This window comes from Protopterus annectens, chromosome 16.part0, assembly GCF_019279795.1.
Source record: "Protopterus annectens isolate FY-2018-M chromosome 16.part0, PAN1.0, whole genome shotgun sequence".
Taxonomy (NCBI): domain Eukaryota; kingdom Metazoa; phylum Chordata; order Ceratodontiformes; family Protopteridae; genus Protopterus; species Protopterus annectens.
Window position 1 is genome coordinate 578172857 of NC_056750.1, and position 11772 is coordinate 578184628.

Here is an 11772-nt window from a genome sequence, read left to right on the forward strand (position 1 = left end):
AGATGGCCTGCATCTGTCACCCCTGGGTTTCCGGGTACTGGCTAAGGCTCTTGCCACCCCTACAGTGCCTTTTTTAGGATGTGTTTCAAAGACCAAATTACCACTGTAACAGCTATAAATAAATGCAATCTGAGGGTCATGCTGCTCAATGCTAGAAGTCTAAAGCTCAAGATGCACTCACTCAAAGCACTCCTCAAAGTGAAGAACATCAACATTTGTGCTGTAACGGAGACCTGGTTTAAAGTGGCAGAAAGCACCCCTGCGCTACCAGGCTATAACTCATACCACACCTTTTGGCCATGAAATATGGACCGATGTTCCAAAGGTGGTGGTGTCTCCATATTCATAAAAGATATGCACACCTCCAGACTAGTAGCCCAGCATAATGCATCTGAGATACTTCAGGTACAACTAACATTGGGTAAGACAGCGATCCAGATCATAGCATGCTAAAGGTCCCCAACCATGTCCCTAGACTCTCACTCCATGTTCCTAAGCACCCTGGAATCTATCAAGGTTCAACCTAACACTGTCTTACTATGAGACTTCAAATACCCCTCCATCAACTGGAAAAACTACTTAAGTACCGATGCACTATTCCTGGAATTCATCAATTCCAATGCCCTGAACTAACTCATTCTGACCCCCACTAGAGGAAGCATCATCCTTGACCTGGTTATTACTAACATGGGCGACCATTGCTCTACACCAATAGTCATTCTCTCCAGATCTGACCATCAATCACCATGGAAATCCACATCTCGTAACCACCTTGAAAACTTCTCCTAAAAATATATATAAAAAATATATATAAAAAATACATAACAATATAAAAAACATGTATAGAACATATGTATCCTTGATACAAAAAATATATAGAATACATATACATGCATATATATACAACAATAATAAGGGTACAATAGTCCCAAATCGCTCCAGAATCTACTTTAAAAGTCAATACCAATACTATATGACAGTATTACAGCACTCAAGGCAGCTACTCTTGACCTATAATATAATAAAGACATGTCGCCCTATTAAAAATGTCCTTAATTTTGCACCTTGAAGAACTATACTGATTCAAAGATCAAAAATCAATATAGCAATCTATATGTTGCACTTATGATGAAACATCATTATACCAAAACTGTACCCATTCAGTACAAATAATATCATAGATATCATTAGGTATGTTTACCTTAGGTATATACATAAACATGTACAATGTTGTAAAGTATAAACTATGCTGTTAAACTTAATCATAAAATGGTGCAAACTGTAATAATAAAAACCAAATTTCCAAAGGGGCAAACTACCCCTGTCATTAAATACTTATATATCAAACTTATGTAGAACTATATATGACTAAGGGGCACACATCCACATACTATGAGTCGAAAAAAGAGCCTAGTGCTTAATGATGTTATCATAATCATTATTAGATGGTATAATATTTTATATTTCTCAAAAGCACCATCATGAAATAAAATTAAACCCCTTAGAAAGCAAAGAAAAATATGTTTGCTTCAACTCCAGGTCATTATAATTAAAAATATTATAGCTTTCCTGAGAAAATTTTGGCCCATCTTTGGTCAAATTGTCATCAAATTGGTCATCATTCAACAAATGCATTTGGTTTAATATTGCTACACACTCAACTGTGGTACTTTGCAGTGGATTTGAATTGTTTTTACTGCTGTTTTAGCTGCTTTTCTCTAAAAAAAATAATGTTCTAAACTTGTTTCCTGCATTTCCTGTAACTATTCTAGTCCAGATACAGATTTGCTGTATCCAGGAGTGTTTGTAAGCTTCTGAGCCCCCCCCCCCCCAAGCCTTTCTGTGTTGGCGGGAAGCCTTCTAGCTTATCAGTGGGAGTGGTAAGCACTAGGTAGCCTATCCACCACAACAGGAGTGGTTTCTGGCCCAGAAATTGTAGTTTATTGGCCGTTTGGGCAGTTTTTTCCATCTCTTTCAACTTTCTGGTTTAAAAGAATGTATTTGTGCAGGTTTGCAGTTGTTTAAGCTCCATGCAGCTATGCCAGGCTGAGGTAAGCAATTACTGGTGCCAGAAAGTCTGTTCTTCAGTTTTTCCCTTAGATCTTGCTAGTTCTTTCTCTCTTGCACTAATTGCTTTGCACTTCAAAAGGTTTTTGCAGCAATTATTGTAACACACCTAAGTGCCATCAGCAATAATCGTTTTTCACGGAAACAGCTCCAGCACTTAGTTATGACCACCCTTCCTGGCATGATTAAAAGGGCAGTTCTTAACCTGGTACACTTGGACATTCTGAGGCAGTGTAGCAACTGCCTCATGTACACAGACAACCCTCTCCTTTCACCTCCTAACACTCAGATTTCTGAGAGATGCACTTATATCACCAAATTGGCAACTATGCACTCTCCAGCCAAGACTGGACTAGCTGGTCAAGAGGAGAAGGTCAACACTTGCATCACACCACATGGAACACATAGCCCTCCATAACACCCACTATCACAGCTCTCACATAAAAACATAAACCACAAACCCACCTTCATGGACGCTTTCAATAGAAATTTACACAAACAGCAGAGACCTCCAAGACAGAAACACACTCGACCACCACAACACAGCACAAACTGCAGGACACATAGCTCACCTCCACAGTGTGTCCCTCAACCTAAGCCCCTAAGGCTAAAAACCTTGCCCAATACACTAATCATAGGTGACTCAATAGTGAGGCACACAGATGTCCCACTCACTAGGTTGAGTAGAAGGTAACAGTCAGCTGTCTATCAGGTGCCAGAATACGACACACGCACTCAGGTCATGACTCTGTCATTGCCCATGTGGATGTGAATGACCTGAGATGCACCTCCCTGGACTTCGTGAAAAGAGACATGGTGGAGCTCTCAGATTATGTGGCCCAGGCAGGTATGACACTAGCCGTGAGCAGTATCCTACTATCACCCAGAATGATACTGCAGTACAAACAAAAAATAATTGACTTCAACAACTGGCTAAGTTTCTAGTGTCATTCTAAGGGGATCCAATATCTGTCTGCTTGGGATAACATGATTGACAGACCTCGATGCTTTGCCAGAGATGGCCTGCATCTGTCACCCCTGGGTTTCCGGGTGCTGGCTAAGGCTCTTGCCACCCCTACAGTGCCTTTTTTAGGATGTGTTTCAAAGACCAAATGACCACTGTAACAGCTATAAATAGGGTTCATAGGTTCATAGGTTCATACTAGGCTATCTGCCCTAGGGCATTTATAAGCCTAGCCAGAGTGTGTTTGGCTTTCGCCACCCATTTTAAATTAATTTTGCTATGCCTTTTTTTGAGGTTAATATACTGTGCCTCTGTCTAACAGTGACACAGAAGTGATAGCCGGGGTAAACCTACGATCTCCCATCCACTCATCAAGATTCCTCTTGAAGAGAGTCAATGTGGGACTCTGCCTAACCTGGACTGGGATTTTATTCCAGAGTGAAGGAGCCTCTGGGTTATGAATCTGTCCCTCCAGCATGTCCTATTTATTTCAGTGCTGAGGTTCAAGTCTCGAGCCGTAGCTCGATGGGATTTGGATTTTCTGAGGTGCAGCATGTCCATTAATTCCGGGTTGGACATGGCTTTATACATCAGGCACAGATCGCCTCTGAGCAGGCGGTATGCCACTGAGTAGAGCTGGAGTTTCTTTAACCGGGCAGCATATGGTATTTGTTTGAGCCCTTTGATCCTCTTGGTGAGGTACTTTTGGGGGCTTTCCAGTTGCTGCAGGTGTCTGGTAAGGTACATCCCAAAAGGGGCATTGTACTCAATTATGGGCCTGATGAGGGATGAGTAAAGAGGCACGATGACCTCCCCTGATCTAGATGTGAATCCCTTCATGATTAGGTGGGCTATATAAAATGTTTTTCTAACCACTTTGGCCACGTAGTTGTCAAATGAGAGATTGCTATCAACTTGGGTCCCCAGGTCCCTAATGACTTCTTCTGTACTTAATGGATTACCACCTATGTGGTAATTTGTGGGCACTTTGTTTTTGCCAAAGGGGATGACTATACACTTTTTGGCATTTAGCTTGAGGCCATGGCTCTGGCACCAGTTGTCTGTTTCTATGAGGCCCTTTTGGAGGATGCTTGTGTCGGCTGGAGAGTTGATTATGGCACCCAGTTTGCATTCATCTGTGAACTTGGTCAGCCACAGTCCTTCCGTGTTGGCCTGTACCACCGAGAAATATATACCGAACAAGAGAGGTCCCAGGACTGAGCCTTGTGGGACGCCACTTGTAACTGGTTTGGAGTCTGACATGGCATCAGCAATTCTAACCATGTGGGTTCTATCCTTGAGCCAGTTTGCAACCCATCTAGTGACATAGGGGTTTATATTTAAGCTGGTGAGCTTATCTATAATGCCCGAGTGGGGTATTGTATCGAAGGCTTTTGCGAGGTCCAGGTAGGCTGTGTGGACCACCTTCCCCTCGTCAATGGCCTTGGTGACTGTTTCAAAGAAATCAACCAGGTTTAAGAGGCAGGATCTGCCCTTAACAAAGCCAAACTGGGTAGGATCCAGTGTCTGTAGGTCCCCAATATCTTTATTTATGAGGTCCATGATGATCCTTTCCATAGCTTTGCAGACCAAGCTAGTCAGGCTTATGGGGCTATAGTTTCCAGAATCCGTTGAGGCACCACCTTTGTGGAGAGGGACCACTGTTGCTGTACGCCACTCTTACATATCCTGTAGTAAGGCGAAGATTGAACAGTAGTTTTATGTTTGGGTTTAGCTCTTCTTGGAGTTCATGTAGGTGGCATCCCGGGACACCATCTGGTCCCATTGATGCTGTGTTTTTGCTTTGGAGAGGGCGGCTCTTACCTGAGCATCTGAGATGTCAGGGGCAGCACCTGTTGGGATAGGTATTTGCCGTTGTGGTGGGGAGGGGGCGAGAAGGTTGCACGGAACCTATCAGCTAGGATGTTGGCAATCTCTGTGGGCTCGGTGTATTTTTGTCATTTTGGACTAATTCTGAGCATATCTGGGAATTCCCACCCAGGTTCCTAACATAACTAAAGAAAGCCTTGTGATTATCCTTAGTGTCCTGTGCAATTTTTCTCTCGAAGCTGGCCTTAGACGATTTTATGAGTGCCCATAGTTTTTTGCTAATACTGATCAAAGATGCCTTCCCTTTTTGGGATTTTGCTCTATCATGTAGTTGCTTCCTTCTTCTATTGTATAGTTTGTTTATGGCTGGGGTCCACCAGACAGGACGTCTGCCTTTGGAGGATTGGGTCTTGGTTTTATTTGGGATTGCATGATCCATGCATTCCTGAAGGTGTTCATAGAATGCGTTTATAAAGGATTCTGCAGGCTGGGCCGTATTTTCTACAGGTCCGGGGGCTTTGAAGGATTTCACCTTGGTTTTGAGGCGTGTGAAATTTGCTTTAGAGAAGTTTTTCACTGTGGTTTTCTGGGCAGGGGGTGGGGTCAGGATGTGAATATCCAGTGAGATTAGTTTATGGTCTGATCTTACCAGTGAGGGAAGTGGGGGTGGGGTCAGGATGTGAATATCCAGTGAGATTAGTTTATGGTCTGATCTTACCAGTGAGGGATACACTTCTGGTCTGGAGCATAGTGTCCCCATGTTGGTGATGATCAGGTCCAGTATGTTTTCCCCTCTTGTGGGAGTGGTAACAAGTTGTTCCATAGCATTTGAGTTTATAAATTCTAGAAACCTTTGGGCTAGGGTGTTGGAGCTAGAGTAATGCTCCCAGTCTGTGTTTGGGTAGTTGAAGTCGCCCAATATAATGATGCTTGGAGAGACCTTCATATTTTCCAGTATTCTGAGGAAGGCCGAGTGGGGTTCCTGTGTTTGCGAGGGTGGTCTGTAGCAGGCTATAAACTGGAAGGCATCTGAGGGTCATGCTGCTCAATGCTAGAAGTCTAAAGCTCAAGATGCACTCACTCAAAGCACTCCTCAAAGTGAAGAACATCAACATTTGTGCTGTAACGGAGACCTGGTTTAAAGTGGCAGAAAGCACCCCTGCGCTACCAGGCTATAACTCATACCACATCTTTTGGCCATGAAATATGGACCGATGTTCCAAAGGTGGTGGTGTCTCCATATTCATAAAAGATATGCACACCTCCAGACTAGTAGCCCAGCATAATGCATCTGAGATACTTCAGGTACAACTAACATTGGGTAAGACAGCGATCCAGATCATAGCATGCTAAAGGTCACCAACCATGTCCTTATACTCTCACTCCATGTTCCTAAGCACCCTGGAATCTATCAAGGTTCAACCTAACACTGTCTTACTATGAGACTTCAAATACCCCTCCATCAACTGGAAAAACTACTTAAGTACCGATGCACTAGCCCAACGCTTCCTGGAATTCATCAATTCCAATGCCCTGAACTAACTCATTCTGACCCCCACTAGAGGAAGCATCATCCTTGACCTGGTTATTACTAACATGGGCGACCATTGCTCTACACCAATAGTCATTCTCTCCCTGGTCAGATCTGACCATAAACTAATCACCATGGAAATCCACATCTCACCCACAACCCCTGCAAAAGTAACCACCTTGAAAAACTTCTCCTAAACAGACAGAGGTGGCTAACTTCATGGCAACCATGCCAATGGAAAATAGCTGCATGACTGCTGAATCATACACCAATACACTGTACATAAATGCATGGAACTAGCCATACCCAACAGAACCAAGATGCTCTCCTCCAAAAAAAGGAAGCCAATCTGGTGATCCCCTGCCATTAATAAACTCTACAACAGAAGGAAGAAACTGTTGCAGAAAAATATGAAGCCCCAAGACTGGAAAGACTCCCTTATTAACCTCAACAAAAAGTTGAGATCCCTCATCAAATCCTGTAAAGCAAACTATGAAGGAAGAATTGCAGCAGACACTAAAAGCAATCACAAAGCCTTCTATAGCTATATCAAGAACCTCTACGGCAATACCCGGATTTGCTCTGAGTTACTGTACAATGGCACCTCCTATACTGAGCCAACAGATATTGCCAACATACTGGCCAACAGATTCAGTGCCAACTTTACCCCTCCCTCCCACCTAAAGGACCAGTCACAATACCGGAAGAATGCCAGGCACCCAACATTACTGCAGCAGAGGTTAAAGCTGCATTGTCCAAAGCCAAGAATACAGCTTCCATGGGACCTGATAATATCCCTGGCTTTGTTCTACAAGAACTACAAAGTGAACTGGTACCACATCTGTGTGCCCTGTTCAGTCACAGCCTCTCCTCAGGCTTTGTCCCTACCGAATGGCGCACTGTTATAGTCATCCCTCTTCATAAAGAGGAAGCTACTACAAACCCTGGGAATTATCGTCCCATTAGCCTGACAAGTCTGATATGTAAAGATATGAAGTGCATCATCATGGACCTGATTAACAAAGATATAGGAAATCTCCAAACTCTAGACCCCACACAATTTGGCTTTGTGAAAGAGAGATTATGCCTGCTCAACTCAGTTGACTTCTTTGGGTCAGTCACCAAGGCTGTGGATGAAGGTAAAGCAGTGCATACAGCCTATCTCAATCTGGCCAAGGCCTTTGATGCCATTCCTCACTCAGGAATTATTGATAAACTCACCAAACTAGGCATCAACTCCTATATCACTAGGTGGGCTGAAAAATGGCTCACAGACAGAACACACAGTGTGAAAGTAGCAGACTCCAAGTCAGACTGCCGACCAGTCACGAGTGGAGTTCCACAGGGATCGGTCCTGGGTCCTCTCCTGTTCGGCATCTACTTCTCAGAAGTCCAGGCCAACATAAAGGGATTCTGGCTGACCAAGTTCACAGATGACTGCAAGCTAGGAGCCATTATTAACTTCCCAAGTGATGCAGACATCCTACAGAAAGGCCTCACTGAGACCAGTGACTGGTGTCGAAATCATGGGCTTAAGCATAACGCCAAAAAATGCATCATCGTCCCCTTTGGTAAAAATTCAGTTCCCACTAACTACCCACATCAATGGGAGCCCACTGAACACTGAAGGCATTATAAGAGATCTGGGGACGCAGGTTGACAGGAACCTTTCCTTCGACCACCACATTGCCAATGTGGTCAGAAAGTCCTTCTGTGTGGCACATCAAATTGCCAAGGGTTTTGCATCCAGGAAGAAAGAGGTCATCGCCTCTATCTACTCTTCCCTTATTAGATCAATCATTGAGTATAATGTCCCATTTGGCATGTACCTCACTAGACACCTGCAACAGCTGGAGAGGCCACAGAAGTACCTCACAATGATGATCCTGGACATTAAGCACATGCCCTATACAGACAGACTCAAAAGACTCCAGCTATTCTCTGTCTCATATTGCCTACTTAGAGGCAATCTCTGTCTTTACTTACAAAGCCATGTCTGACCCAGCTCAGTTACATCTAAAGAAATCCCAATCCCTCCTCACCACATGCTCCAGAGTCCTCAACCTCATTACCACAATCAACAGAGCATGCTGGAGGGATCGGTTCATAACCCAGAGACTGCCCATGCTATTTAACAGACTTCCCATATATATCAAGCAGAGCACATCACTATCCCTCTTCAAGAGAAATCTTGATTAGTGGATAGGTAATAGAAAGTTCACCCCGGGGATCCCTTCACTGGCTGTACTTGATAGAAGCACTGGGAACTAACGTCGGGCAGCACAATGCCAGGGCACTTCTCTGGGCTAGGCTTGTAAAGGCTCCAGGGCCATTAGCCTAGTACACACCTATGAACCTATGAAATCTTGGTCTCCTAAAACCTCACAGTGCCCTTTCCCCTCCCCTGCCCTCTGTTTCAGCTTCCCCGAAGCCATTGTAGCTCTGAGGGTAAACCTTGTTCCTCAGCCTCTCTGATCTCCGAAGGGGCAATTGATCTAAAGAGTCCATCTCTAAGCTGTTCTTCCACACTGTCATCGTGGTTGGGGCCATTGTTAAAATACCTAACATCTTCAAAATAACCTCCATCCTGAACCCTTGATTTACTGTTATTATCATTCACTGGTTTAGGATAACAGCTTCCTTCACTATATTCTGTTTTATCCCTTTCCAGCTTTCTACTCTTCCTATTAAAAATTTCTTTACATTTCTTATCAACAAAATCTTTTACAGAAAAATATTTTCCGTCATACTCATTAACTGTAACCAACAAACCATTGGTTAATTTGTGATTAACTTCATCTATCTGCTTCATAACACAATCCATTGTCTCTCATTATTCCTAATTATTGACCTAACAATATCACTTCCAGCTCTGTCAAAAATAATGACCAATTCTTTATAATATTCAGTGCCCACCTGAACATTATTACAGAATTTCCACACCCTCAACCCTTTAGGCATTACACCAATATTAAGACGTTCCTTTAAATATATATTGTCAAGTTGCAATGTCCTGTGTTTTAACATAGGTGATTTAAACAATTCAATACTGTCCACAAAATGCGTCCACTGAGGATGAATTATGAGTCTCATCTTGCCCCAAACTGTATTTTCCCTCATTCAGCCAAGAAACTATTTATTTATTTATTTATTTATTTATTCATAGTTTGTTTTCCAGGATAATCCATTGGGCTAGAAGGAACCCATTTTCAATGGAGTCCTGGGGAGAAAAGCTCCAAAGAAATACAAATGCATAGTACAGAAAGAGCACAAATTGATAATATACATTTCAATTAAATGTTAAATACATATTTTGTACAGTACAAACCCATATTGCACAATTCAAATAGATGTTACATAATACAGAAATGAAAAAAGATTTTCATTAGGAAAATTACATCAGGTTAATTTAGTAAGTAGTAGTTTTTTTTAGGGGATTACAATGAGGTAATTTTTTAGTCAGTGGTCGAATATGTCCCAAGGGATGTAGAACTTTAGGAGGTAGTGACAGGCAGCAAAGTTTGGAAAGTTATGTTCCAATCATTAATGTCATTAATAAGTGTACAAAAGTCACCTGTAGGGGTTGTATTCCGTTTATCAGATCCTCTTTGTTCTAAAATGTCCGTTGGTGTACTCAAAACAGCAGGGGTGGTATTGAAATCTATTTGTGAAGTCTCATTCCCACTAAATGTGGCCAAAATCCTACCATTCACCTTCATTGTGATGCTAGCTAGCTAGGCCCCTGTTCACTAGAGCCAGTCCCGCCTCCTGGTTACCTGGAAGTGACATCAGTGAGTTATTTTTGGCTTGATTAACTCAGGTTAACACAAAACTGTATAATTAAATAAATAAATGCATATGTGACTACATTGTCTGCCTATACTGCCTCTGTTTACATGTGCTTTAGGATACTCAGTGTGATCAGACTCATTACAGCAAGGTATTTTTGGCAGTACGTCTGAGCTAAAGGTAGAGCAAAAGCTAGTCAGTAAGAAGAATGATGCTGAGTTGCTGAGCCAAGTCCCAGGAAAACAAATGATGCTGAAGTAGGTTCAGGCAACCTATAAATAATTTATTAAATAAAGACAGAAATTGAAAACTGGCTTGCGTTAGGGTTAGAGCTAGCACCCATTACTAAGGAGGGTGGGGGCTCCACCCCTCTGCACCACCTTAGTAATGGGTGTTAACCCTAACTCTGCCCCTTCCCCCAACCCTAATCATGTACCTTAATATCATTAAAATCTTCCTGTAACATTGTCACTACACAAGACAGACTCAGACACACAAACACTACATCTATCCCCTAACCTAACCCTTACCCTAAAATACACAAACTCACACACAAACACACAACACCCAATCTTCACTCATTCTTGACCCTAACCCTAACAAACAAACACACACACGCAGACACAAAAGCTTTCACCCCCTAACGCCACTTACCTAAATCGACATTTCATACCATCAGCATATTTTCTATTCATCCATCCGTACTGTCAACATTAAACCACATCCCTGCATTTGTCAGATAAACGTATATTCACTTAAAAGTACCCATACATATATATACATGCACAAACATACACACACACACATATATATATATATCTATATATATATAGATATATACACATGACAAATTTTTCTCCATAGCACTTTTTATATGTGATAGGTAAGCCAATACTTTGCACTTTTTCACGTGGCTGGGAAGATGAAGCTATGCCGCCAGGTTTTTAGGAATCTACACCCATGATGATGATGATGAAGACCAGGAGGAGGATGATACTAATAGTAGCATGCTTGTTATGTCCTCTGAAGGACTGATGATGCACTACATGTTTTGTAGTGTTTTTTTCCAAAACTATCATAATTAAGAAAATTAATGCTTTTTCCACGCCGCGGGGTTAAAAACCGATCCGGCCTCATTTACTTCTCCCTTTTCCTTTTCTGCTATGAGGAAAGCAACACTTTTTGTTTACAAACTCAGTGAAGCCTAAATGTGCTACAAATCTTAGACAAGGGCACGATTGCCTGCAACTCTCACATCTGAAAACTACAGTGAATGGTCACAGACTCAGGTTAATGCTGGCACACATGCTGCGTTCTGCAATTACCTCCCTTACCAAAATGATTATAACATACCACAAATCACAGGAAGTGCTTGGGTCTTTGACAGCAAATTATAATGGCTTTCTTTATACATGTATATCAACAGATTTGCTTTGTCATGCTCTTATTTCCCTAGCTCTCTCTCTCTCTGATATTTTCACCACTTGGCCTTTTAGACGCTATGAAGAATGGTTCTCCTACAAACTTTCAGTTGATAATTTCAAATAAGTTTCATTCCTAGTGTCACTGCTAATGCACTCCTATAAAGACT